Raw genomic sequence first — 24,940 nt, forward strand, 5'->3', positions numbered from 1 at the left:
TATTAGCTGTGTGACCCTGGGCAAATTGATTAACCCTGTTTGCCTCAGTTTCCTCATCTGTAAAGTAAGCTGGAGAAGGAAATGGCAAACCACTCCACTGTCTTTGCCAAGAAAACCCCAAATGGGGTCACAAAGAGTCAGATGCCACTGCAAATGACTGAACAACACTCTTAACAAAGGCAGGTGTTCCAGAAAACACACATGTGGAGCCTCTTTCTGTGTTCTCCATCCCCACTGCCCATTTTTCTGTGAAGGCAGTGGAGGAGTGGGGACAGTGGCTGAGCCTAATTCCATTAGGAGTCTTAGGTCATGGTAGGCAATACAGCTCTCTTTCCCTTTCTTGACACAGTTCTGGGTCTCTTCTGTGCCCAATATAAAGAGACAGCACATGAGAGCTGACCTAGACCCAGACTATCAGAGTCTCTCATCCCACACTCTTTCTCAGCCCCCTCCAAACTACCTCTTTGCCTCTTTCTTTGTTTCTACTTCCTCTCCTCCCTCCCTCTGCTTCTTCCTTATTCCCTCTCTTCTTCAAGTCCCAGCTAGCCACAGGACATCCATAGGAGAGCACCACAAGTGCTGTCTTCCCCTCCTGGCACTCCTGCTTGCCTGGCACCCATCACTGCCTTCCTATTGCCTTTGTATCCTTGCCAGCCCTGCTGGCCGTTTGCTGTTGCTACCACTGCTGCTGCCACATGGCAGAGCAGGAGCCAACAAAAATGCTGAATTACAACACCGACAATCAGAGACCTGAGAGAAAAGAAGAGTAGAAGGGAAAGGTATGTCCAGCCTCCCCCCACTCACCTGTATCAGTTTCATGCTCTTTCTCTTTCTACTTTCTCTTTCTGATACACACACACACACACACACACACACATTGTCCCTCAGACTTCTGCTTGGTAACTGTCATGCCAAGTAGCCTGTAGGGAAATCCATGCTTCCTGGGCTGCCTCCCCTTACTTTGATGCTATGATGCTATCTCTAACTCTGGTTAATCAGTACAGGAACTGATGGTATCCGGGGTTCTCATCCCGTTTCTGTCATTCCCCTCATGTATAGTATTGAACAAATCACTTAAATTCTGTGGGTCTCAGTTTTTTCACATGTTAAAAAGGGGATAATGATATCTGCCCTTCCTGCCTCACAGGGATGCTGTGAAGCTAAAAGAAAGATTTATGTACAAGCACTTTGAAATGTTACAAGTGTCATATAGTAATAAATTATTATTAATGTTATTTTTCATGCTTTTTTAGTGGATTTATTCAAGATGTTCAAATGGCATTATAGAGTCAATTTTTTAATATACATCTGGAACTACCTTTGAGAGGAGACAGTATTGCCTTGGCAATAAAGAGATGTTGGGGATGATCACAGTTACTTCTCTGAAATCAGGATTGCTGGGATCTAGTTGTGGATTTGACACTAATGAGGGGGTGACCTTGGACATGTCATCACCCAAACTCTAATTTTTCTATGTGTAAAATGGGAGAGGTAGGGTTGTTCTAGATCAGGGTTTCTTAACCTGAGGACCATGAGCTTGGATGGGAAAACCAAACCAAACCAAAACTACATGTTCATTTTGACAAACCTCTAATTGAAATTTAGCATTTTTTTCACAATGAATTTTTTAAAAATTCATTCTGTAAATGGGTCACCAGGTTTCATCAGGCAGCCATAGGAGTCTATGACATAAAAAGGGTAATTACCCCTGGATAAGATGATCTTTAAATCATCCATTTGGGAGCTGGGGACTTTAAAGTTTCTTCCACCTTTAAAAGTCTATGATTTGATGGGATCCCCCATCCTGTTTAATCAGCCCATGAACTCTGTGGCCTCTGGGAGAGGTACAAATAATCTGGACTTAGGCTGTTGATTTAATCATTGACTTAACTGTAATGACTCCCAGAGTCTTTCTAGAAATGAACGGAGGAAGTTGAGGAAAGGGAGAAGGGTCATGGACTCAGGGGAAAGGTTCTCAAACCTGCTCTCTTCATTTTCGCCTCATGGATACCACAGTGCTCCAGCTTCTCAGGTGTCAAGGAATCTAGGTGGCCTGAACTGGATTAAAATGGAATTGGGAGATATTTAACAAGGTAAACCAAAATACTGTTAATATAGGATTAATAAGGTCAATATATGGTTTTCCAGATCAAAATGCACTGGCAGGGAGCCAACTCTAGCACTCTTTCCACTGCACTGAATTTGGAGTCAGAGGTCCTGGGTTTGAATCCAATAGAACCTGTGTGAATGTGGGAAAAGCCATTTAACTTCTCTGTGCCTCTTTCTTCATCTAAAAAATGAGGAGACTAGACTAGATAAGAACTGTTAAACTCTAATAGAAATGGGGGCCACTGCACCATAATAAGGATCACAGAGCTCATCTTTGCTTCCCCCTAAGGTAACATGTAGTCCCTATCCAACAAGTTCATTGTGAGAAAAGTGTCTGCAAACCAGAAGGCTCTATTTAAACATGAATTATTTGTGTAGTTATTATTATTATAGAAGCATAGATTTAGACCTATAAGCAGTGCTGTGCTGGAACCAGCTCAGGAGCTGATTATTATGTTGCCAGTGCGAGCATTTATGCTGCAGGAATTAGCAAAAGCTGCAGCTCAGGACTTGATTTATTACTGTGTTGATTGATTTAAGAAAGTGATGGAGAAAATGTTGATAATACAGATTAAACTTATGGGTGCATTATTTTTTTCCTGAGGAGAGACCTGATGGTTAAACATTTACTAGCCCTGGCTACAAGGGACTTCAGAGATTTATCTAGATAGATTCATTTTACAGATGAGGAAGGAAACTGAGGCCCAGAGATGTCACCAGAGAATAAACAGTAGATTCAGGAGTAGAACCCAGGTCTTCTGATACCAAACTAATGCTCTCTTTTTTAAAAAAAAATTCATGAAATAAAACAAGCATTTCCCTAACATAGTACAATAAACAAAAGATGATTGTACATGAAACTGCAAATCTGTTATGTACAACTTGCTATTTCTTTTAAATATATAATAAAGTTATCATGTAAATTTTTCCCCTTTTTTTATCCCCCTCACCCTAGAGATGGCTACCATTAAATACAAATATATATGTTTATATATATGTATAAGTACATGTACATATATAATCATAAGTATATAAAATCATAAATATATAATCAAGATAGTGTCTTCCTTCACATATTTTTTGTAGTTAATTTGGGTAAACTAGTACTCTTTCTACTGTACTACATCCCTAATAATTCTATTAAGTCCCTTCCCTATTCAAAATCATTGGAAAAAGCAATGAATTTGTGTTTGAATATTGGCTTTCTATCTATACGTGTGACCATAAACAAGATATTTTATCTCTCAGACCTCAATTTCCTCATCAGCAAGATGAAACAATTTAACTAGATAAACTTTGAAGTCCCCTCTGGCTTCTAGCTAGGATTCATGATCGACATTACCTTAGGAGTAATTTGCTTCTTTTTCGGGGGGGGGGTTGTCTAAAGAGGAAAGGTAGGCTGTCAGGAGAGGGTCAGAGGTAAAGGAAGAAGAGGTTTCAAAGAAAACCCACTAACTTCACCATTTTATCCAAGATCATCCCTGGGGGAGATAAAAGGGGAGAATGAAGGGGAGCCTGACAGAGCTGGTCAGGGAGACCTGGCCAATAGGCCCGGTGAAGGTTTGACTACCTGTGTGATTCTGGGCAAGTGGGATGAACTTTGAAGGGCTTTGGAATGGCACAGGATCGTTTGAAGGAACTGGGCATGCATCACCTGGAGAAGAAAAGATTCAGGAGAAGCGTGATAGCTCTGCTCATCGATTTGAAGGCAGATGATAGGGAAGAGTGATAAGACCTGTTCTTTCTGGTTCTGAAGCCAAAACATTTCGCAGAACCAGGAACACTAGGTAAAAGTTGTAGAGAGAAAAATTTAAGCTTGATATCAGGAAAAAAACAAAACAAAACAAAAATTCCTAATAATTCAAGTTGTCTAAAAAAGTAGACTGTTTGGGTGGAGTGAAGGAAGGGAGAGGGGTTGTGGTGGGATCCCCCTTATTGTAGGTTTTAAAGTAAAGCCTGTAGAACAACTTGTCAGTAATGTTGGATTAAATGTCCCTTACAGGGTTTTCATTTTAGATTATATAATTGCGTGTGTGTGATATGCTGCCAGACACACCGTCATCCTGCAAGGCTCACTGTACCTGGGATTCTCAGCATATGTTTCCTGGATGTCATTGAGCTCTACATGAATTCTCTGGCCCCTAGCAGGAAAATGGCATCTGGCTCCCTGGAAATGGGAGGCAGGAGTTAGGCAAGGCCAGGGGCCAGCACCCATCCTCCTGGCATTCTTGAGAGAGATTTAGCTGTCCACAGAACAAGGGAGCCAAGGCTCTTCCCCTGACACTGGGGATACAGTGCCAGGCTTAGAGTCAGGAAGACTCATCTTCCTGAGTTCAAATCTGGCTCCAGACACTTTCTAGCTGTGTGGCCCTGTGCAAGTCACTTAACCTTGTTTGCCTCAGTTTCCTCATCTGTAAAATGAGCTGAAGAAGGAAATGGCAGACCACTCCAATATCTTTGCCAAGAAAACCCCCAATGGGGTCAGGAAGAACTGTACACAACTGAACAACAACAACTGCAATCCCAACAAACTCCTCATATTATCAGTAGCATTGACAATATTTCTATGGCACTTCTAAGGTTCACAAACCCTTTTCTTACAGCAGTCCTGGGAAGCCACTGAGAGGTGGTTTGGCAAGCTGGCAGATGTGCTGGCCTTGCAGTCAGGAGATTTGACTAGCTGTGTGATTATGGGCAAGTGGAATGAACTTTGGGAGGCCCAGCTTCCCCAATGGGAAAAGAGCATAATAAGAACCGAACCTCACAGGATCTTTGCCAGGAAAGTGCTTTGCAAACCTTAAAGCACTATAGAAATGGGATTATTTATTAATAATTATTATCATTAATATTCATATAGTATTTTTTTTGGCTTTTTGGTGAGGCAATCAGGGTTAAATGACTCTCCCAGGGTCACACAGCTCATAAAGGTCCAGTGTCTGAGGCTGGATTTGAACTCAAGTGCTCCTGACCCCAAGGCTGGAGCTCTATCCACTGTGCCATCTAGCTGCCCCATATAGTATCTTTCTCTCTCTCTCTCTCTCTCTCTCTCTCTCTCTCTCTCTCTCTCTCTCTCTCTCTCTCTCTCTCTCTCTCTCTCTCTCTCTCTCTCTCTCTCTCTCTCTCTCTCTTTTTTTGGTGAAGTGATCAGGGTTAAGTGACTTGCCCAGAGTTACACAGCTAGTAAGTGTTAAATGTCTGAAGCTGGATTTGAACTCGGGTCCTCCTGATTCCAAGGCCAGAGCTCTATTCACTATGCCATCTAGCTGCCCCATATAGTACCTTTCTTCTACAATCCTCAGGGACATCAGGCACACATCTCATTACCCGCCCCCCCCATTCATGTCCTACCCATTCTTAGAGGTTTAGCTCCCAACTTCCCTTCCTCCAGGGAGCCTTACCAGGCTACTCAGCTCCACAGTGATCTATCCCCTCTCTGGATTCTTCTCACTACCTGAATTACTCATTAAGCATTAAATAACAATACCAGCCACATAATTAAATCAATCATGATTTAACTTTTCAAATATGTAGTGTATATTAATTCAGAATCAAAGTTTAAAGTCTCTTGAGGCCTGGAACTGTGTTTTCATCATATTCTCCATAGCACCTAGCTCAGTGGGGGGCCCTCAGTAATTACTTGCTGAATGAATCTTCTCATAGGGAGGGCACAGTATTCATTCATTCAACATCTTAAGCGCTCCATTTTGTCTGTAGGGGTGTGTTCAGCATGAGGAGGAGATATAAAATTAAGATAATGGATTCTTGCTGTTGAGGAGTTTACATTCTAGCTGGAAGTTACTGCCTATTTTATGGAAGGAGAAAATTAGGCAGAGGATGCCAGTCACACAGTTAAGTCCATGCCCAGACTCTGCACTCGAATCTGAGCTCTTAATTCTTAGTCCAAGACTCAGTCCTTTTGACTGAATTTGGGCCAGTCATGCCTAGGGGACCTCAGGCTGCCTCCTTTCTCCCCAACCTTGCCCTGGGGATATAGCGACAAGATCTTAGCATGAAGAAGATTGCAAGATTGCATCAATCAGTAAGCATGTATTAGTTTACCATGTGACAAGCACTGTGTGAAGAGATGAGGCTGTAGAGAGAAAAGGGAAAGACCTTGCCCTCAAGGATCTTACATCCTAAGTGGATACAGCAGTCAGCACCAGAGGATACACCTGACATATGCAAAATGAAGGCAAAGTAGTTATGGGAGGGAGGGTGCTAGCAAGTGGTAGGATAAGGAAAGACTTCATTTAAAGGTTTCCTTTGTGCTGAGTCTTGAAGGGATTCCAAGACACAGAGGGGAAGAGGGAACGCGCTCCAAAGATGGTGGTCTGCAATGGCTTCTTCTTGTCATCCAGTCATTTCAGTGGTGTCTGACTCTTTGTGACTGGAGATCTTTAAACAAAGGTTAGATGACCACTTGTCAGTTATGTCGCAGCAGGATTTATGTGTTATTTGGGGTACACTAAATGGTCACTGAAATTCTGTGATTTGGGTGCCTCTGCTTTTTCCTTGCTCTGCCCTAAACCTAACCGTCCTCTTTCCTTCAGTTTTCTGTTACTCCTTCTCCCCCAAACCAACTTGTAAATTGTTCTGAGTTCTACTGACCCAGATGCTTTTGGAAAGCTCTGAATTATGTGACTATAATTCTAAGGTTTTCCTGCAGAGACCCTGATGGTATAATGGTGGCGTTGAACCAGGGCCTCCTCAGAGGGCTGAAAGGGGTCTTGCCCAGGGTTGATCAACCCCAACCCCGGATGACTCTCCTCATGGCCCCTTCCTTTCCCATGAAACCAACCAAGTTTTCTGGCTTTCCCTATAGAGTAATCCTCTCCCAGCACCTTCTGCTGCTTATATTTCTCATCCTTGCCTTGACCATCATCCCACTTAACTTGAGGATGGTTTATTTTATTTTATTTTATTTTAGTGAGGCAATTGGGGTTAAGTGACTTGCCCAGAGTCACACAGCTGGGAAGTATTATGTGTCTGAGGCTGGATTTGAACTCAGATCCTCCTGACTCCAGGGCTGGTGCTCTATCCACTGCGCCACCTACCTGCCCCAGAGGATGGTGTATTTTAAGGGAAATGGATGATTAAAAAGGGGAGGGGAGCTGATCACCTGGCAAAGAATGAGGGCTAACAGGCCCAAGAGCCCAAGGACCCCTTTGGGATATTTGTAATGTCTACAGAAAGGGAAGCAGACTCCCAACATCTTGAGCGAGCCACTTGTGGAGGGCTTACTGATGTGGATGGGTCCAACAGGACAAGCAGGCATGACTGGACTGTCAGCATCACCATGAGAGGAAATAACCAAATAAATGAGCTTCCAGGTTCCTATGAAGATTCTAGGGAATCACATGATTTAAAGCTGCAAGGTCCAATAGAAACCATCAGGGGTGCAGTACCTATGGCCTTGAGGCCACATGTTGCCCTCTAGGTCCTCAAGGGTGGTCCTTTGAATTTAAACCTCACAGAACAAATCCCCTTGTTCTGTGAAGTTTAGGTTCAGGCAAAGGGCCACCCTTGAGGATCTAGAGGGCCACATGTGGCTTTGGGGCTGTAGGTTCCCCACCTTTGATCTAGCCCAATTTCTTTATTTTAATGAAGGAAAAACTGAGGGTCAGAAAGGCAAACTGGCTTTCCCAAAGTTACATCACCAGGAGGAAGCATCCTAGGTCATTTAACTCCAAATCCAACTTTCTTTCCTTTGCAGCACAGTGTAGACTTGGCTGTGGTATTGCTTTGAGCCCGGGGGGATGCTATGGGATATAGGGAGAGCTGGCTAATTCAACCTGTGAAGGACACCCACACACACTCACCCACCCACACACAGGCACAAATCTCTCCTTTCCACCCATCCACTTGATCATGCCAGGACGAAAGCATCCTGGTTGGCTGGATTCACATAGAATGGTTTAATGGGGTGGATTTGGAGGAGGATGGGAAACAAGAAAAGGTGAGAGTAAGAACAGTGAAGAGATGAAGAGGAGGAATAGAGCAAGGGCAGAGCCAGGGATGAACACAGACTGAAAACTAAGAGTAAAGGTACAGGAGAGATGGAGTAGGGGGCAGAGACAGGGAATAAGAGGCCAGGGCAGAGCAGACACAAGGACAGAGCCAGTGACAGATCACAGGAAGGGGAGACAGAGCGGATGAAAGAATCGAGATCAGGGGCACTGCAGAGACAGATCAAGGAGAAGGGCAGAACAGAGCCAGAGAGAGATGGAGGTAGAGTCTTGAACTGCATCAGGGGATCCAGGCTGCTGGTGGGATGGCAGCATGGCCCACTCATTTTTAAGTGCCATTGAAGTCCATGGAAAGAAGTGGAAAGTGAAAGAGACACCTGAGTCATTCCGTTGGGGTGAAAAATCAGAAGCCCTTTTGCCTCCCACTATTTCAGAGAAAATTGAGCCCAGACGTTGCCCACCCATTTTTGTGTGTGAGCCGGTCCTTGTCAACTTTCATGCTGTGGCTGGCTCTGGACGCCAGGCCCTTCATCCTCCATCCCTCAAACATCTGTGGGCTCTTCCTGTTTTTCCCTGTACTGATTGACATCTGCCCAAGAACATGTTTTACCAACCGACCTCAACCCTTCCCCAACTCTTTCCAAAAATAAAGCCCCAATTGCATATAAAACTCATGCAAATTCAACCCCTGCTGCTCCCCGTCCCTGTCCTCTCCCCTCTACCTCCATCTGTCAAGGAGACCAGAAGGCAACTGGTTCTTCAGGCTCAAGACAATGCACTGGACTGGCCCTTGCACAGCATCAGGCAGAGCACCCCTCTTTGTCCAACAGAGCAACTAATTATAGACCAAGGATTATGACTTTAGTTAGGGGAAGAGTGTAACATCAAGGGATGAGGGCTGGAAGGGATCCCCTTATTCCCAAACCCTTCATTTGAACAGAGGAGATAATGGAGGCCCAGCAGCTCAAATACAGCATGTCTAAGATGGAACCCCTCATCTTTTCCCCCAACCCATCCCCTCTTCCCAACTTTTCTGTTGCTGTTGAAGGCATTCTCCCAGCAGTCATCCAGGTACGCAGTATTATCCTTGCCTCTTCCTTTACGCTCACCCCCATATGCCATCAATACAACATGTGCACTCCCCTTTTCTTCATTAACATTTCACCACCCTAGTTCAAGCCCTCATATCTGACCTTAAGCCTAGACTACTACAATAAAGAAGGAAGGAAATTAGCATTCATCAATCGCCTAATATGTGACAGGCACTGTACTAAGGACTTTACAAATATTATCTCATTTGGTCCTGTACAGTAGGTGCTATTCTTACCCTCATTTTACAGGTAAGGAAAATGAGCCAGATGGAAGTTAAATAACTTGCCCAAGGTGACAAGTAGTAAGTGTAAAACCAGCTTTGAACTCATATCTTCCTAATTCTAGGCCCAGCACCCTATAACTAACCTTCTAGTTGCTGTAACCCCCCTCTACCTTCTTCCTAAAGTCTCCCCTCTCTTCAGTCAATCATGTATGTAGCTGCAAAAGTGATATTCTTAAAGCATAGATCTGACCATGTTACTCACCTGCTCAATAAACTTCAGTGGCTTCCTATTACCTTTAGGATAGAATACCAACTCCTCTGTTTGGCATTTAAAGCCCTTTACAATTTGGTTCCAATCTATTCTTCTTAGATGATTATATAGTAGTTCTCTGGTGTAGGTAAATTGCTCTTTTAATCATTCCTCACACATGACACTCCACCTTCTATTTATGTACACACTCCCAACCCCCTTCTCCTGTAGGCCTCCATGCATGGAATGCAGTCCTTCTTGACCTCTACCTCTTGGTTTCTTTCAAAGCGCAGTTCAAATGCTTCTTCCAGTGTGAGGTCTTGCCTGATCTGAACCAGATCACTCTAGTGCTTCCTCAAAATTAATTGCATTTATTTTGTATATGTATTTTTAATAATTTTCTATGTAGACTGGTTGTCTCCTCCAGCAGAATTTAAGCATCTGTAGGGTGGGTGTTGCTTGATTTTTGTGTTCCTTAGTCTAACACAGTACCTGAAACTGATGAGGACCCTAACATGTGCTTTCTGAGTGGTTGACTGATTTTGCCATAATGAAGAATTAGGAATAAAGCAGATGGCCATCTGTTGGGTAACAGCTAAACTATGAAGCCATGAGTGCAACTGAATGCTGTTGAGCTATCAGAAGTGCTGAATATAAGCGTACAGTGGGGCAGCTAGGTGGTGCAGTGGAGAGAGTGCCAGGAAGACCTGAGTTCAAATGTGGCCTCAGACACTTACTAGCTGTGTGATTCTGGGCAAGTGACTTAACACTGTTTGCCTCAGTTTCCTCATCTGTAAAATGAACTGGAGAAGGAAATGGCAAACCACTCCAGTATCTTTGCCAAGAAAACCCCAAATTGGGTCACAAAGAGTTGGACACAACTGAACAACAGAAAGCATACATTGAACAAACAGGTTTGGAGTCAGGAAGACCTGCATTCAATTCCGCTTCTAGATACTTACTAGCTTTGTGAATTTGGGAAAGTCACTTCACCTCTGTCTCCCTCAGGTTCCCCAACTGTAAAATGGAAATAACAATAGTACCTATTTTTTAGAGTTGTTGTGAAGGTCAAATGAGATATAGTACAGTGCCTGGTACCTAGTAGGCACTTAATAAATGTTTATTTAAAAAATCAAGGATACAAGGGAAGGCTTAGATGAAAGGATGACATAAAGTGAAGTAATGCCAAGAAAATAATATATACAACTCCCACAACAATATTGGCAGAAATAACAAAAATAAAAACACATGAACTTGAATATGATGCAATTTTCATGACTAAGCTTGGCCCTGAAGAAAAGCTGAGAAACTGCACCTCCATCCCTTCTTTGAAGAAGGGGCCCACAATAGGTATGGAATAGTGCATCTACTGGTAGATGTAATTGGTATGATGGCTGGTTTTATGGAACTACTTTTTTGTCTATTTAAATTTTTCTTTGAAAAGGATAATTTTGATTATATTAAATTGAAAAGTTTTTGCACAAACAAAGCCAATGCAACCAAGATTAGGAGGGAAACAGAAAACTGGGAAAGAATTTTTACAACCAATATCTCTGATAAGGGCCTTATTTCTAAAATATATAGAGAACTAAGTCTAATTTATAAAAATACAAGTCATGCCCCAATTGATAAATAGTCAAAGGATATGAATAGGTAGTTTTCAGATGAAGAAATTAAAGCTTTTTATAGTCATATAAAAAAATGCTCTAAATTCCTATTGATTAGAGAAATGCAAATCAAAATAACTCTGAGGTACCATATGCTCATGGAATTTTGGAGAGCAATTTGGAATCATGCCCAAAAGGCTATAAAAATGTACATACCTTTTGACCTAGCAACAGCACTTCTAGGGCTGTATCCCAAAGAGATCATACAAATGGGAAAAGGACTCACATGTACAAAAATATTTATAGCAGCTCTTTTTGTGGTGGCAAAGAATTGGAGATTGAGGGGATGCCCATCAATTGGGGAATGGCTGAACAAGTTGTGGTATATGAATGTAATGGGGTACTATTGTGCTATGAGAACTGATGAGCAAGCAAATTTCAGAAAAACCTGGAAAGATTTGTATGGACTGATGCTAAGTGAAGTGAGCAGAGCCAGGAGAATGTTGTACACAGTAACAGCCACATCATGTGATGACTAACTTTGATAGACTTAGATCTTTCTAAGACATCTCCAAGGGTTTCACGATGGAGAATGCTGTCCATATCTAGAGAAGGAACTGTGGAGTTTGAATGCGGATTGGAACATACCATTTGCTCTTTTTTTCCTGTTTTGTTTTTTTTCTTCTTTCTTGTTCCTCCTATTGGTTCTGGTTCTTCTTTACAACGTGACTAATGTGAAAATATGTTTAGTGGGAATATATATGTAGAGCCTATATCAGATTGCATGTTGTCTTGGGGAGGAAGGAGAGGAGGGAAGGGGAGAAAAATTGGAACTCAAGAGCTTATGAAAGTGGTTGTTGAAAACTAAAAACAAATAAATTAATTAAAAATTAATTTAAAATTTTTTTCTTTGAAAACAAGCAAACAACAAGGGATGGTTTACTGGGTAGGGGAAGAGGCATTCCTCTAGAAAATGAAGGTGATATGACCAGGCTATCAGTTTAAAAAAAAAGGAAAGGAAATGAAATATTCGTATTAATAGGTCAGGTCACAGGAGAACAACAAACTCCGGAAAAGTGAAGTCTGGTCTCAAACTCCCAGAAGTTTCTTTTTTTCTGTCCCTGCCAGGTGTTTAGCCTGTTTTGGATTTAATAAGCACCAATGGCCAATAAAGTCTCTGCAGCGTAGTATTTTTCCATGAGATATTAATGGAAAATTGGGGCTTTGCAAAAAGCGTGTGTGTGTGCGTGTGTGTGTGTGTGTGTGTGTGTGTGTGTGTGTGTGTGTGTGTGTGTGTTCTGCCTGCTAAGGAGCAGGTATAGCAGACAGCCTCTCCCACCCACACCACCCATTCTACCCCTGTCAGACAGCAGCTTTGGGAGAGTGAAGGAAAGAAAACAAGGAAACAATCCAGAGAAATGACTTGGGAGGAGAGGAGAGGAGAGGAGAGGGAATGGGTGGGGAAGGATGAGAGAGAAAAAGAAGAAAGCACTGAAGACCCTTCAGCTTACTCCCAAGTAATCAAGAGCTACTCACCCACATACAGCCCACCACAAGAAGAGAGATTGGTAGAGTTCAGAGGTAGAGGGACTTTGGAAGTCCTTTCAACCCTTCCCTTCATTTTACAGGCATTTTAGAAGCAGCTACATGGGCCTGAAGTCAGGAAGCCCCGAGTTCAAATTCAACTTTACTGTTACTAGCTTTGTGACCCTAAGCAAGTCATTTATTCTCTGTCTGCCTCAGTTTCCTCAACTATTAAATGGGGATAATAATAGACCCTACCTCCCAAGATTGTTGTGATGATCAACTGTAAAGGCCCTGGCATATATTAAGCACTTAATAATTACTGATTTTCTTCCTTACAAATGAGAACACTGAGGAACAGAGAGGGGAAGTGATATGTTCAGTCATATTTTCTTGGCAAAGATATGCCAGTAGTTTGCCATTTCCTTCTCCAGCCCATTTTACAGATGAGGAAACTGAGGCAAACAGGGTTAAGTGACTTGCCCAGGGTCACACAGGAAGTATCTGAACTCAGGGATTCCTGACTCCAGGCCTAGTGCTATCCACTAGCTATCCAGCTGCCTCCTTGTTACAAAGTCAGTAAATAGCAAAGCTGAGATCTGGATTCTGGTTTTCTGACTCCAAATGCAGCCCTCTTTGGAATGTACCCTGGTGTTATATCCCCATTTTCCATCTTCTTTTTGTATTTTTAGCACTTAATAAGTGATTTTTCAATTCAGGGTTGGGTTTGAGGGTAAGGGTTTTTTAGTAAGAGTTGGGGGTACAAGAGTCAACCTGAATTCCTTACAACATGCAATTTATTTGAATCTGCTTTGCTATGTGGATCTGCTCTTTTCAATTGTATGTGCATGTGCATGCACAGGCCTGGTTGTCTTTTTCTTTGGGGTGCGGTGGGGGCAGGGTTGGGTTCTGGTATGAGGGAGTCTGTACATAGGATATCCATCTGTCTGCTCTGAGAGCAGTTCTTCAGTGTCTGGCTGTCTCTAAAGTATGTGTGTGCATGCCTGAGTTCATTGGAGGTCTCTGGCTGGTCCCTGCTTGCCCTGGTTAATCCATCCTTACCAAAAGGTGCTTCCTCCCAGTCTCAAACCTATTTAATGTGTCTGGCTGGGTGTTCTGAACACCTCCATCTCTTGCTGTCCTGAATTCTCACCCTTCTGGCTTCATGCTGCAGTGTGAAGCCGCTGGCCCTGGCCCTGCTCTCCCCCTTGCTAAATAAAATAGCACTTAATAGAACTCCCTGTAGACATTAACTAATGCCCTTAACCTCCCTGCCTGCAGCCCCAGCCACCCCCTGGGGAAGACAAAAAGCAAGATAATTAGGTATTTCCTGAAGCCAAGACTGACCCATTGTCTTGTCCCTTTAAGACACCAGAAGTTGCCTATAGTTTCCCTCCCCTGAATCCTGTGTTCATTTAGCCTACATTTTCTTTCCGTCTAGTACAAAAGCCCAAGAAAAGAACTAGAAAAATGAAATGGAAGTAACTACAACTTCAGAGGCAGTTAGATGGCTAAGTAGATAGAGCTGGGCCTGGAGTCAGGAAGACCTGAGTTCAAATCCAGCCTCAGATACTTTCTAACTGTGTAATCCTGGGTAAGTCACTTAACCCTGTTTGCCTCAGTTTCCTCATCTGTAAAAGGAGTTGGAGAAGGAAATGGTAAATCATTACACTACCTTTACCAAGAAAACCCCATAGACAGTATTGATGTGCTATGGTCCATGGGGTTATAAAAGAGTCAGATTTAACTGAACAACAGACCTTCACGGGTGTTGAACAGAAGCCAAAGGAGTTTCTGTTCAGCACATCTGAGGTGGAAAAGGTCATCCTTAAAGCTCTGTGAAAGACCCCACTTTGGGTTTAGAGCTGATCTGGCTATGACTCTGGCTTCCTCTCTTTAGCATGCTGGAAATCCAGCAATGGGGACCTTGGTAGCTGGAGAAAAGTATCTAAGAGTTCTCCCATGATGGTTCTGGAGAATGAGCTTGGGGAAGTAGAAAGAGTATTAGATTTAGAACCCAATAACCTGGCTTTGACTCTGGATTCGAGGCAGCCAGGTGGTGTAGTGGAAGGAGTGCTGGGCCTGGAGTCAGGAAGACTTGAGTTCAAATCCGTCCTCAGACCTTACTAGCTGTGTGACCCTTGGCAAACCACTTAACCTAAGCTTGCCTTGGTTTTGTCATCTATAAAATGGGGATGATAATAGCACCTACTCCCAGGGTTGTTGTGAGGATCAGCTGAGATAATATTTGTCAAGCACTTGCACATAATAGGCGCTTAATAAACGCTTGTTTCGTTCCTTCTGAATCTACGCTTACCACACATGTGACCCTGAGCAGTCATTCACCTCTTAGGGGCCCCCAGTTTCCTCACTTTTAAGATGAGGGGATTGGAATAGATAAGTCTCTAAGCTCCATTCCTCTGTAAAGCCATGAGCTAGTGCAATGAAGAACGGGCCCAGAATCAGAAGAGCAGAGCTCTGGTTTCAAATCCTGGCTTTAACACTTATCAACTGGGTGGCCTTGGGTAAACCACTTAATTTTTCTAAGCCTCATTTTCCCCATCCGTAAAATGGAGGCAACAATACTCCAATTGCAAACCCCTGGATGGGAGTGGGGGCGTTATTGGGAGGAAAGCACTTGATACATGTGACTTATTATTCCAAAGACATGCATAGATACTAGGATTGTATATAGAGAGCTGGAAGACCATTGTCTTCAATTCTTTGATTTTATAGGCAAAGGAAGCTTACATCCTAGATGGGTCCCCATCACTCTTTCTATTATACCTCCACGCCACCTGAAAAAGATTTGAATCAAGGATGCAATGGATGATAGATTGGGTAAAAAGCTGAGCAGCAAATGAGTTGAGCTGGCACAACAGGCAAGCCTGGCTAGATCGTCTACCCATTGGCTCATGTATCCAAGGGGGAGTGAGATAAACACAAAGTAGAAATTCAGGCAAAATGCAATGAGACATTTTGGGGAGGGAGAAATCACTTTCTCTGTGAAAGGTTCACTGAAAGGTTTTGCGGAAGAGAAGGTATCTGAGTTGGACTTTGGAGAAGGATTTTCAAAGGATGGCCATGGGACAAGAGAACAGTAATACCTCTCTTGCTCACCTGGCTTACTTAGTGGATAGAGCATTGGGCCTGGAATCAGGAGGATCTGAGTTCAGATCCAGCCTTAGACACTTATGTGATGGGGACAAGTCACCTCATCTATCGACCTCAGTTTCCTAATTTATTTAATAAAAGCACCTACTTCACAGGGTTTTAAAGATCAAATGAAACAACAAGTAGGAAAAGGCATTACAAACCTTAAACTACACAAATCCTATTATTATTTATCTTTTTCTATGTATGTGTGTATATGTGTGTATGTCATATTTTCCTAACTGTATTGTAAGCCAACTAGACTATATAAACGGTAGCTATTGTTACTTATCTTTTTATCTGTATATGTCTTATCTCCCCAACTAGACCTTAAGCCACAGTCTTGGCAATAAAGAGCTAAAACTAAGGCTTATTTATTCCTGTATTCTCCCTCCAGACTGTGGTGGTTTGCACATAATAGGAGCTCAATAGCTATTTGATATTGTACCCAGACCAGCTCATTTAAAAATCATATTCCCTCTTATGGGGGCCTGGCCTGAAATGGGTTATCTTCTTTCTGTCCTGGCAATATTCCAGAGTAGCGAGTTTTCCAGTATGAGGTTTCCTACTTGCAAAATGGCTAAATACTCTCATTTTTGTTTGTAGGTGTGCATACTAGGATCTGAATGTGTTTGACTCTGTGGCTATACTGGATTGTGTTGAAATGCCTGCATGTGGAGGAGACTGCCAGCCCAGAGATAAGATTACAAGCGAAGGACAAAAAAGGTTTGATGTAAGCAGGGATATTGGATTAGATTTCCCTTCAGTCATTAACCTTTTCTAGCATCAGAGATATTAGTCATCACCACTAGCAGCCTATGTAGTGAAAGGAGTGGGGGGCAGGGAGGCTTTCATTTGTATTAAATGGAAAGAATTAATATGCCATGATGCCCTGTCACTCTGCTACTTACAGGCCCCCTGAGGTTCTGTTATTGGAAGCAAAGAGAAGATGCTGAAGCTTATTCGTTCTATTGTGTGTCATCTTTGGGTGTGCTTGGAGATCAGGGATGAGCTTTGAAAGTGGTCCTGGGATGGATAAAGGGATGGGGAAGCTTGTGCTTGTCCAACAGAATTGGTGGCCTGTTCCCGAGAGTCTAGCTTCATATCAGAGCGGGGAAAAGAAAGGGTAAAAGTAGACAAAAAAGAGGAAGGGGAGAGAAGGGAGAGAGGAAAGAGGAGATGAGGAAAGAGGATAGGAAGAGAGGATAAAGGAGGGAGAAGAGGATGGGGAAAGGATAAGGAGAGAGGGGCAGAAGAGACAGGGAAGAATGGAGAGGGAATATGGAGACAGAAAAGGGGGGGGAGAGAGAGAGAGAGAGAGAGAGAGAGAGAGAGAGAGAGAGAGAGAGAGAGAGAGAGAATAGACTGAAATAGTAGAAAAGGGGAAAAGGAAAGCAAGATAGGGCCAAAAGAGAAAATTAGGGAGAATGAGAGGGAGACAGAGGGAAGAAAAAGTGATACTGAGAATGAGAAAAGGAAAAAAAAAGGAAGAGGGACAAAGAAATGAGGAGGGTGGAGAAGAGGAGATTGGGGGTGGGGGGCAGAGACTAGAATGGGACTTAGGGAAAAAACACTCTCAATTATGATGCAAATGAAGTGACTGCAGAAGTGGGAGACAGAGGAGCGCATGGAAGAAGGGGGTGAAGGGTAAGCTGTAAGAACAGTGGTGTGAGCTGAATGAAGAGAAGATTATATCATAGCTGGTGGTTATGGAGACCCGAGCTCTTCTTTTGTGTGTGTGCCACAAAGAAGGGTGAGCCTGTTATTAACTGGAAGAAGTCAGGATTTAGAAGCAAGTAAGTATGTGGCTGTGTGTTCTTTAGTATAGTTTGAAGAAGCTGCTCGATCCTGCTAAGATGAAACCACAGAGGAGGGGCTTCTTGGAGCCAGGGTTATATTTTAGTGGGAAGATGATTTCATGTGCCTCTGGGCTGGGGGGTGGGGAGAGCTTTGGGAATATTAGGTCACTGGGACTTTAGATCAATAGGACTGAGGAGTCTTTATGGGGCAGCCAATTTATTTAATTAATTTAAAATGAAAGCCCCTCATATATTTGAAGTATATAGGGGAGGTTTCTAATACTTCAGTGCCCAACACAGTGCTCAAACACAGAAAGTACTCAGTAAATACTTGTTCGTTGATTGATTGTTATTTCACATCCAGTGGGAGGTTGAGTCTACATTCCAAATGCCTGAGGGTAAGAGGAGAGGAAGATTGTTAACTGCAAACAACTGCATTTGAAAAAGCTTGGCTCTTCTCAGTGTTTAAAAATGGTGGGGAAACCCTTGGGAATGGAGGGGAAACCCTTAAGAATAGGCAACCTGCCTTAAAAACTCTTCATTTCATCTGTTACCAGCCCAGAGCCAAGAATCATGCATGTTTGTTAGCATCCTGGCAATACCCCAGCATGGCCCCATGAGGGCCATTGTCTGGCATGGGGTTTGGGAATTCCATCATCCAAGAGGAGATTGGCAGAGAGGTGGGAGCATGCACCTGCTTCCCTGGACAGCTACAATCATAAGATCTTTGAAGATTTTTCAGAGCTGGGAGAGACTAAAATTGATCTAATCTTACCTCCACCTTATAGAGAAGGAAATAGTCCTAGATTGTTAGTGGCAGGCCCAGAACTCAGGTGTCTTGACCAAGGTGGTTCTTAGCATTGAGCTTGGATACCTCTCAATAGAAACTGTCCCATAGAAATGCCACCTGAACACTGGCGGAGAAACATGAAGGGGGAAAGTACACAGGACAATAGATTTAGACCTGAAAGAGACCTCAGGCCATATAGACACAAAGTCATAAATACAGAACTGGAAGTTTGACCCCACCCCCCATCTCTCATTTTTCAAATGAGGAAACTGAGGCCCAGGTAGGTTAAACAATTCACTTGAGGTCACATAGGCAGCCATGGTCCTTTGATTCCACAGCCAGTCTTCATTCCACTCCACCACAGTAACTCACTAGAAAATAGTCTATTGCATTATCTCTGACTTAAGACTTGGATAGAAAGAGGAAGGAAGAGGAAAGGAGAGAGACACAAAGAGATGGTGGGAGGGAGATGGGGAGAGAGGGAGAAAGGGAGAGAAGTAGGGATAGGGAGAGAGAGACAGAGAGACAGACAGAGACAGAAAGACAGAGAGAGACAGACAGAAACAGAGAGACAGAGAGAGATAGAGACAGAGACAGATGGATAGACAGAGACAGAGAGAAAGACACAGAGAGACAGAGAAAGAGAGCCTGTGAACATGGTATGCGTCAAAGAATGCTGGAGGAGGAATGGGAATCAGAGCACTGGGTTCAAATTCTGGACTGCTACTTATTGCATGAATCAATTAATGTGTATGAGGGCATGAACGTGTGTGAGTCATTGTGATTGGTCCATTAAGGATGCTCTTAGGATTCCCTTGTTCTGATTCAACTTTCTCCCCAGACTGAGGGTTTAGAGCTATGTGGGAGGGAGGCTGGGTGGTGCTGATAGAGGGGATAGATCTGGAAGGAGCAAATTGGACTTTTCTCCCTAAGGCTTTCTACTTCCCCTCTAGACTGAGAGGTATGCTAATTCCTCTCTTTTCTGCTACTCTCTCCTCTTCCCCAAACCTGAAGGGTTTCTTCAGAGTAGATAGAGATGGGGTTGGAGACTTCTTGTCTGACTCACTGGAAAATGCAAGCTGAGCTCTAAGGAGCTGGCTGGCTAATTTCAGTCCTTCATAGAAGTGCCTGTGATCAGGCTTAGAGTGGACCACAATACAGCTCAGATCCACAGACCTCTTACCGCCCCCCCTCCCCTCTTCCTCCCCCTCATCCCAATCTACACAAGTAATGGCTCTAATTGGAGGGGCTTCAGCTACTTCTACCATGCGTGGTCTTTTCTCAGGCCAAGACCTAGTCTAATTTTCTGGTTGTAGATAATGTCACTGCCTCTCTCTTCCAAGGGAGTTCAATTGTCATTCAGTCCCTGAAAAAGGCCCCATTACAACACATTCATTCATTGTAATGCATTGTCCATGTCCATTCATTGACATTCACTGGGATAATTCCCGTGCCACGAGTGCATTGAGGCCCCATGCACAGGGCGTGTGCACATGTGTTTAGTCCTGATTTCCCATTAGTGGAGAGGACCCTTCAGATAAAGGCCAGCCTGGCATGAATTGTGCAGGCGTTCACTTCCCTCTAAGTGCTGGGGCTCCATTGAAGTTAATGGCATTTGGGGACATGTCAGGAGAATTGGCTACAATTGTTTCTCTTTCCAATCTGCTGGGATGGGGGAGGGGAGAAGGGGAAAGGGAGAAGGGGAGGCTGATAGAGTCTCAGTGGTACTAGGTACTAGGCCAGTGGTAATTCAGTTTATTAGGTCTAGGATCAGCTACACTGTTAAAAACATAGCAATCCCACTCACCTCCAAATCCTAAACTCCACCCAGAGCCAAGAGATAGATGAGTACATCTTCTCCACATCCTCCACATCCTTATCCCTTATACGGTACTGGATTCAAGCCAGACCATCCATGAACTTTTCAGCTCAACTCACTTTTTTTTTTGCATTTAATGTTTTTTTTTCCAATTACACATAAAGATAGTTTTTAACATTCATTTTTGTAAGATTTTGAGTTCCAAATTCTTCTCCCTTCCTTCCCTCTGCCCTCACCAAGACAGCAAGCAATCTGATATAGGTTTTACATGTATAATCATGTTAAACATATTTCCACATTAATTATGTTGTGAAAAAAGAATCAGAACCAAAGAGAAAAAACATGAGAAAGAAAAAATAAAAAACAACAAAAAAAGTGAAAATAGTGTGCTGTGGTATGCATTCAGACCCCATAGTTCTTTCTCTGGATGGGGATAGCATTTTCCCCAAGTCTTTTGGAATCGTCTTGGATTGTCGTTTGCTGAGAAGAGCTAAGTCCATCAAAGTTAGTCATCACACAATGTGGCTGTTAGTATGTACAATGTTCTCCTGGTTCTGCTCACTTCACTCAGCATCAGTCCATTTCAGGTCTTTCCAGGTTTTTCTGAAGTCTGCCTGCTCATCATTTCTTATAGCACAACAGTATTCCACTACATTCATATACCACAACTTGTTTAGCCATTCCCCAATTGATGGGCATCCCCTCAATTTCTGATTCTTTGTCATCACAAAAAGAGCTGCTATAAATATTTTTGTACATATGGGTTCTTTTCCCTTTTTTATGATCTCTTTGGGATACAGATCTAGTAATGGTATTGCTGGATCAAAGGGTATGCACAGTTTTATAGTCCTTTGGGCATAGTTCTGAATTGATCTCCAGAATATCAACTCAGTTCTCCCCTAGGCAGCTAGGTGCAGCAGTGGATGAGGTGCTAGGCCTGCGGTCACTAGGTTAAAATCCAGCCTCAGACACTTACTAGCTGTGTGATCTTGGGCAAGTTACAACTTTTGTTTGTCTCAGTTTCCTAATCTGTAAGATGGGGATAATAATAGCACCTATCTCCCAGGGGTGTTGTGAGGATCAAACCAGATAATGTTTTTAAAGTGTTTAGCATGGTGCCTGGCACATAAGAGTGGCTACATAAATGCTAGCTATTATAATAAATATATATTATATATATAATATGATAAATATGCCTCACACTGTTCTTCCTCTTTTTATTCAAATCTTATGCATCCTTCATGATCCAACTCAAACCCTGCCCCCTTCGAAGGATTCCTTCACTTTCCTTTCTCCTCCTTCCCTTGTCTGTGTCTCTTAGGTGGCCTTTGATAGATAAAGCCTTGTATTTTCACAGAATTACAGAATCTTAAAGCTTATCCTGTATATAGCTTGTTTATAGCTTCTTGTCTCCCCCATTAGATTGTGGGAGCCTTGAGGGCAGGGGCTATCTTTTGCCTCTTTGTATCCCCAGCCCTTAGCACAGTGACTGACATAGAGGAGGTGTTAATGATGTTGTTGTATCAATGATGTCACAAGGGTGAAGTTGTAACTCCCACACGTATTGAATTTAAGTAAGCAGAATTGCACAAAGTCAATTCTCATTCTCTCTTCCAGAGTCATCCAAGTCCAGTGGCCAGAGAAAAGTCAAGATGACTGAGATGGCTCGAGATGCCTTGGATGACCTTGGCGTCTTTGATGTCTGACCAAGCTCTAAGTGTTCCTCAGTGCCTGCTTCAGCCTCCTTCATGGCTGTTGTTCTCATCTACCCATTTTACCTGGGGAAATTTTCACATGCTTGGGGTGGACACTACCCTAACTCACCAATGGGTTAGACTTGTTTACCCTCAATCTGGTTTAGCCTATTTGCTAGATGGTTTTACCAGGGTGTGGCCATTGCAAATGCTACAGCTTCTTGGAGGCACAGGTGAGAGTTGGATGAAAGGTGGACACCAAAGGTGGATGAGCAGCCCTGAAAAAGGCTCGGCAAGGCCTCAGACCAGAGGTGTTAGTCCTCCTTGAACACTCTCTACACCCCAGGTGCTAAATAAATGCTTATTGAAATAAATGCTCAGTCATTCAATCAGGTCTGGATCTACCTAACTGTACAATGACCAAGCCCACATCTCTCCATCTAGTCCACAAAAACATCACAGAAGACTGTGTTGAATGTCTTGCTACAATCCAGTTATACAACATTTAGAACATTTCCCTAAGCTATCTGTCTAATTACCTAAAACAAAAAAGGGAATATGTAAGCAAGTAAATACAAGATAAGTAGGAAACAATTAATGGAAGGAAGGCATTAGAGAAGGTAAGGTTTTTGTAGAAGGTGAGGTCTCAGTTGGGACTTAAAGGAGCCAGGGAGGTCCATAGTTGGAGCAGAGGAGGGAAAGCATTCCAGGCTTAGGGGACAGGTGCTCAATAAATATTTGCTGATTAATTCCCTCCATGCTTTAGGTACTTCGAATTTGACTCAGCTTAGGGTATCTTTATTTAGGGATGTTGTTATTGTTCTTGTTGAAAAAACTAAAGAGAAGCATATGGAGCTTGGTTTTGTCCTAGCACAGAGACCACTCTGTGGGCAAATCTTTAGTCATCAGGCCCAATGACTTAACTAGAATTCCTCTCCATGGCCTCCCCCTCACCTTTCTTCCATTCTTGTATATACTATAGAGTTCCTCTGGGACTCTTTCATCAATGAATGGGAAAAATCAGTTCTAATGAAATAGCTCTTTTTCATCTTTGACAATTCTAGAGACAGCCTGTGCAAATAGTATGCAAACCACAGGTTTCCAGTGACTTCACTGGTACAAAGTTTGCCTCTGGTAATATTTCAGGGAGGCCAAACCCAGTGCGAGGAGGAAGAGGCCTGGAGGAAGTGGGGGGTTTGGTGAGCTTGATAATTCAGGGCCACAAAGTTCTCCCTTTTCTTTTTCTACTCTTCCTCCTCCATGTTCCATAGCTTCCAGGGAGATGTGGAGATGCATTTTGTTCACTGTGGAAGAGCATTGGGCATAGAGAGACAGTTTAGGGATTCGCTGGCAGGAAGAGTCAGAGGGCCAGGGCTGAAGGTTACTGACAATGGGGAGTGGGGGACTTTGGTAGAAACTGGGGGTTCAGTTATTGAAACCCAAATACAAGGCACTGCAAATGGGCAGTTCTCCTGTTAGCACCCCTGGCTCTGAAAATGGTTCCTTCTGATTGCAGCTCAGGATGCTTGAATTCAAAAGATCAGCCAGTTTAGCCTCCCTCCCCTCATACTTGGCCAGGTGGGCTCCTTTCGAAGAACCTTCACCTAACTGCCACAGTAATCTTCCTAAAACATAGCTTTTATCATATGACTCGTGTTCAAAAAACTACAACAGCTCAAGTTGCTTATTGCCTTAAATACACCTCTAAATGTATGATCCTTTTCTGGAACCCCACCCCTCCCTCCACCCTGAGGGAACCTTCTCTTCCAAAACTGCTATTTTGCACATATCTTGTATATTTTTAATACACATTTAAATTTGCCTTTTCCAATAGAATGATAAATTCATTTAAAAATATTTTTGTCTTTTCATCCCCAAACCTAGTACAATGTCTGACACGCAGCAGGTGTTTAATTAATAAGTATGGGGCCTCATCCCTGAACACTGAACCCACCAAGCCCGGCTTTGTCTTCTTTTAGGCTCATAAAGAGTTACAAGATAGACCAAGAAAAGGAAAGGAAAGAAAAAGAAAAGAAAGGAAAAATAAAGAAAAGAAAAAAACAGAACACTGGAGGGAGTTGAGGTAATGAGGCTGTACTATTCCTCTGCAAATGGCTGGGCTGAGCTCTTGACTTCCCGCTTACTGCCTCCCCCACACAGCTGAGCTGGGGAATTGTTCAATCACATTCTCACAAAGGAATCAGGACTTGATTGTTGTCAGCAGCCTCCTCTGAAAAGCCCTGATCACAGTCCCTCCTACCAAGCAGTCAGGGAGCCCAAGCCTTGGAGAAGGTGCACCCCCTCACTAAGAGTTAGCAGCAGGTGCATAGGCCTGCTAAGGTGACAGACCCGCCCCCCACAAAGCTGGGCCATCAGGTGAGCTCTCCTGTGGTGCAGAATCTCCAAGGTGGTAGCAGACCATTGTTGCTCCCTGCTTCCTTTGCTTAAAAGAGCCTCCTTCTTGTCCCTTCCTGTGCTGCCTTATCCAATTTCTGATTTCCTAGTGATCTAGCCAGAAGCCTAAAATCAACCTGAATCCTGGTCATGGAATTTAAAGCTAGAAGGACCTTAGCACCCAATTCCCTTATTTAAACTGAGGTCCAAACAAGCTCAATGAGCATTTATTAAATGCCTAACAACTGCCAAGTGCTATTGGATATGGAGAATAGAGACAAAAAAATGAAGCAATCTTTGCCTTCAATGAAATTATTATCATATAGAGGAAGACACCATCTATATGAATGTGCAGATATACAATACACACATACATAAAAATAAATACCAGCTTATGAGGTGGGGAACAGGTGACACCAGCTGCTCAGGGCATCAGGAAAGGACTCATGTAGGAGGTGATGTTTGAGATGAGTTCTGAAGGAAACCAGGGATTCTAAAACTTAGAGTCATGTGACCTTGG

The 24,940-nt window shown here is 43.1% G+C and overlaps 1 protein-coding gene across 6 annotated transcripts in view; it reads right to left on the minus strand.

Moving 5' to 3' along the window:
- LZTS1 (leucine zipper tumor suppressor 1) overlaps window positions 1-24,940 on the minus strand; it is a 69,208-nt gene that overhangs the window by 17,006 nt on the left and 27,262 nt on the right. The window contains exons 1-2 of one of the 6 annotated variants that reach the window (XM_078149628.1): window positions 24,809-24,891; window positions 10,603-10,657 (exon numbers count right to left, since the gene is read on the minus strand). The exons of 3 other annotated variants lie outside the window; for them this stretch is intronic. The gene's annotated coding sequence lies outside the window, so the exon portion shown is untranslated. Of the gene's footprint in view, window positions 1-1,981; window positions 2,059-10,602; window positions 10,658-24,808; window positions 24,892-24,940 lie in introns of those variants that run through there. 2 more of the 6 variants (XM_078149627.1, XM_020969628.2) reach the window with 2 other exon arrangements.

Source organism: Phascolarctos cinereus, unplaced genomic scaffold (genome assembly GCF_003287225.1).
Source record: "Phascolarctos cinereus isolate Bilbo 61053 unplaced genomic scaffold, phaCin_HiC Scaffold_2;HRSCAF=192, whole genome shotgun sequence".
Taxonomy (NCBI): domain Eukaryota; kingdom Metazoa; phylum Chordata; class Mammalia; order Diprotodontia; family Phascolarctidae; genus Phascolarctos; species Phascolarctos cinereus.